Genomic DNA, 4,565 nt, shown 5'->3' with positions numbered 1-4,565 from the left:
TTTTTGTATAAGTAAGGTTCATCCCAATAGTACCCATTGATGTCCTTGAGGAGCTTTTTCTTCTTATAAGGGTCCATATCTGCTGGGACTTCTTCACACACCTTGTAATTGACTATGTCAGCATACCAAGGTAGATCTTCACTTTCAAGTGCCATCCACTCCTCCATCTCATCCTGCTCGATCGTGTGCCCAAACATACTCGATCGAGTGCATGCTCGAGTAGGCGGTCGAGTTGGAGGCCGAGTTGTCCCTATCAGCATCAGCTTCTCCTCAGGCATTGAATCATCGATTGGAATCTCCTCCTCTATCCTCATTCTGGACAAATGATCAGCTACTCCATTCTCAATCCCTTTTTTATCAACTATTTCCATGTCAAACTCTTGGAGAAGCAGAATCCATCTTAGCAACCTTGGTTTTGTGTCCTTCTTTGAGTAGATGTGCCTCAAAGCAGCATGATCGGTGTAAACAATTACTTTGGACCCTACTAAGTAGCTTCTGAATTTTTCAAAGGCAAAAACCACTGCTAGAAGCTCTTTCTCTGTTGTTGAATATCTTCCTTGAGTTTCATCCAAGGTCCTACTTGCATAGTGAATAACATGCAGCTTCTTATCTTTTTTCTGTCCCAGAACTGCTCCTACTGCAAAGTCTGAAGCATCACACATAAACTCAAATGGAAGATCCCAGTTTGGAGCTTGGACTATTGGGCTGATATTAGAGCAGCCTTGATCTCCTTGAAAGCCTTCAAACAATCTTCATCAAAGTTGAACTCAGTCTCCTTGCAAAGCAACCTTGTCAATGGCCTAGCTATCTTTGAGAAATCATTGATGAACCTTCTATAAAATCCAGCATGACCAAGAAAGCTTCTTATGTCCTTAACTGTTTTTGGTGGTTGAAGTTGAACCATGACTTCAATCTTTGCTTTGTCAACCTCAATACCCTTCTCTGAAATCTTATGACCAAGAACTATCCCTTCTTCAACCATGAAGTAACATTTTTCCCAATTTAGGACTAGATTTGTCTCCTCACATCTCTTTAAAACTCTACATAGATTAGTAAGACAAGAAGAAAAGGAATCTCCATAGACAGAGAAGTCATCCATAAAAACTTCAACCACATCCTCAATAAGATCAGAGAAGATTGACATCATGCACCTTTGAAAGGTAGCTGGAGCATTACATAATCCAAATGGCATCCTCCTATATGCAAAGGTACCATATGGACATGTGAATGTTGTCTTCTCTTGATCATTGGGATGAATAGGAATTTGGAAAAATCCAGAATATCCATCCAAGAAACAGTAATGAGTATGATTGGCTAATCTTTCTAACATTTGATCAATAAATGGAAGAGGAAAATGATCTTTCCTAGTAGCAGAATTAAGCTTCCTATAGTCAATGCACATTTTATGTCCTGTTATGGTTCTAGTGGGAATTAACTCATCATGATCATTCTTTACTACAGTGATTCCTCCTTTTTTAGGGACACAGTGGACTGGTGAGACCCAAGTACTATCAGAGCTAGGATAGATCACACCAGCTCCAAGCAATTTTAGAATCTCCTTTTTGACTACTTCCTTTAGGTTGGGATTAAGCCTTCTTTGAGGTTCAATACTAGAGTAGGATTCATTTTCAAGGTGGATTCTATGCATGCAAAGACTAGGTGAAATTCCTTTAATGTCATCCAAAGTATAACCAATAGCTTTTCTAAACTTCCTTAGCTCAACAACTAGCAAATCAAGCTCTTTCCTACTCAAGTTAGCATTTACTATCACAGGATAAGTAGAGTTCTCACCTAAAAAGACGTACCTTAGCCCAGAAGGGAGAGGTTTTAGCTCTACTTTTGGTGCGTTCAGTTCAGACCAGTCGTCTGTGTGGGATTCGACAGTGCACTCGGTCGAGTAGTGTTGGTGCTCGGCCGAGTGTGTGCTCGAGTGGGTGGTCGAGCTATCCGTATCTGCTGTTTGAACTGCCCAAACTTCCTCTCTTAATGCTTGTAACCCCTCAAAAACCTCTGGATGGTGTGATTCTTCACAGAAGTCCAATATATCTTCATAGGCCTTAGTCTCTTCATGGATAAACCCTTCCTCTCCACTTTTGGTCAAAACAGTTCTAAGGTGATCTTGTTCTGCTAGCTCTTCCATCAATTCTCCTGATAAGTTGTCCAACTCTTCAACCCAAAAGATTTGTCCTCCAATTGTTGGTTTCTTCATAGCCTCTACAATGTCAAATGTCATTTTGAGGTCTTCTCCCAAGTTGAGATCAATCTTCCCTTGTCTCACATCAATTATTGCTCCTGCTGTAGCTAGGAAAGGTCTCCCCAAGATCAAAGGATCTTTTGGTTCTTCATCCATTTCCAAGACTACAAAGTCTGTTGGGACTTCCACTGCTCCAACTCTAACTGGTAGATCTTCCAAAACACCATGTGGTAATCTTATTGATCTATCAGCTAGGATTAGGGAGATGTTGCATGGCTTATACCTTGTAAACCCTAGGCGCTTAGCAACTAATAGAGGCATTAGGCTTACTGAGGCTCCCAAATCACAAAGGCATCTATTGAAGGTTAAGGGCCCTATAGAGCAAAGTAGAGTAAAGGAACCAGGATCTCTTAGCTTTTGAGGGTTCACTTGCTTTTGGATTATGGCACTACACTCATGGCTGAGAATCACCATTCCTTGAACTTCCTTGATCCTTTTCATCACAACATCTTTCAAGAATTTTTGGTAAGGAGGAATCATCACAAATGCATCTATTAGAGGCATCCTAAGCTCAATCTCTCTAACTTGTTTGTTAAACAATGCCTTGTACTTTTCAACCATCTGTTTCTTAAATCTTCCTGGGAAAGGTAGTGGAGGCTTGTAAGGAGGAGGAATGAACCGAACTTCTTTTTCTTTGGAGGTGACTGGATTGATTTTCTCCTGAGAATCAGCTCGATCGAGTACTCGACCACCTACTCGGTCGAGTGAGTGGTCGAGTGGTACGTCGAATTCAATGGTGTGTTCATCCTGAGTTTCTTCCTGTTGGAAACCCTCCCCTTCCTGAATTCCACTATCCTCAGTGTTGGGATGTGCTCCTAGCCGTGTTGGTAAGACTCTTCCACTGCGAAGATTGATAGCATTAGCAAATTCAGTAGTTTGTACAATGGTTGTGCCCTTGTGATGGTCATTCTTTGAGGCAGAAGCTTGGTGGTTCTCCATAGTCACAATCCTGGATGTCAGTGAGTCATACTTGGCATGAAGTTCACTGTAAATATCATCTATCCTCTTGTTCAGCTCAGCAATCCTGTTTGTTGTCTCAATCTTGCCTTGTGTTTGCCCAATCAACAACTGGTGCATCATTGCTCTTAAGTGTTGTTCCTGGCCTTGGTTAGTCTGAAACCCTGGTGGGGGACACAATTGGGGCTGGAACACTTGGTGTTGTTGCTTGGGGATGTAGTTTTGTTGCTGTTGAGGTTGAGGAGGTCGATAGACCTGGTCTTGAGGGTTGGCCACATTGGTGCTCCTATAAGAGAGATTGTTGTTCTTGAAACCTCCTTGGTTGTAGCCTTTGAATCCTCCCTGGTTTTGCATGTAGCACAACTCAGCAAATTCAGGCTCCCCCTCTTGAACTGGAGCTTCCTCTTCACCAATGAAGTGAATGGACTTGGACTGGCTGAGGAGTATCTTGTCAAGCTTCTCATTGACCATCTTCAAATCCTTCTTATACTTGTCCTCTTGATCAGTTGAGGAGCTCCTTATGGTCCTATCATAGTCCTCATTATAATTGCCATCAAATTGAGCAAGATTCTCAACTAATTCCCATCCTTCTTCCACATTCTTGTTGAGGAAATTGCCATTAGAGGCTGTGTCAAGAAGCATTCTTATCTTGGGAAGCACTCCTCTATACAAGGTGATTAGAAGTGACTCATTGCTGAAGCCATGGTGAGGACACTGAGTTTGGAATCCTTTATACCTCTCCCAAGCTTCAAAGGCAAACCCAGAAATTTCATTCCTCAACCTAGCAGTCCTTGCATTGGAGAAGAACTTGGCCAGAAAAGCTTTCTTGCATGCATCCCATGTGGTGATAGCTCCAGTAGGAAGAGTCTTCTCCCAAAGGTGAGCTTTGTCTCCAAGAGAAAATGGGAAGAGCCTTAATTTGAATCCATCTTCACTCACTCCATTGATCTTTGTGAGTCCACAGATTCTATCAAACTCATCAAGGTGATCTAGTGGATCCTCCATTGGCAACCCATGAAACTTGTTGGCTTGTATCATTGAGATCAATCCACTCTTGATCTCAAAGTTATTGTTTGCTACTGAAGGTGGCACAATTTCAGCCCTTTGGTTGTGGGTATTGGGTGCATCTCCTGCACCAATGTGCCTTGGTCTTTGCTCATGGATAGCTTGTTGCTCCATGATGTCTTGACCTTGTTGTTGTTGAACTACTCTTCCTTGCTTATGTCTCAAACCCTTTTGTAGCCTGTGGATGTTGTCAATAGGCTGCTGAAGACTGTCTTTGCCTTTTGACCTTGTGTGCATCAACAAACTCTACTACAGACTCGAACAGGTACACGGTCGAGCGCACGCTCGA

At 42.3% G+C, this 4,565-nt stretch overlaps 1 pseudogene; it reads left to right on the top strand.

Moving 5' to 3' along the window:
- Positions 1-3,908: 3,908 nt before the first annotated feature.
- Positions 3,909-3,994, top strand: LOC147922750 (small nucleolar RNA R71; annotated as a pseudogene).
- Positions 3,995-4,565: the final 571 nt, after the last annotated feature.

This window comes from Camelina sativa, chromosome 18 (genome assembly GCF_030686135.1).
Source record: "Camelina sativa cultivar CO46 ecotype springtype chromosome 18, ASM3068613v1".
NCBI lineage: Eukaryota > Viridiplantae > Streptophyta > Magnoliopsida > Brassicales > Brassicaceae > Camelina > Camelina sativa.
The sequence above is the reverse complement of the archived record's forward strand: the minus strand, read 5'-3'. Positions and strand labels throughout refer to the sequence as shown.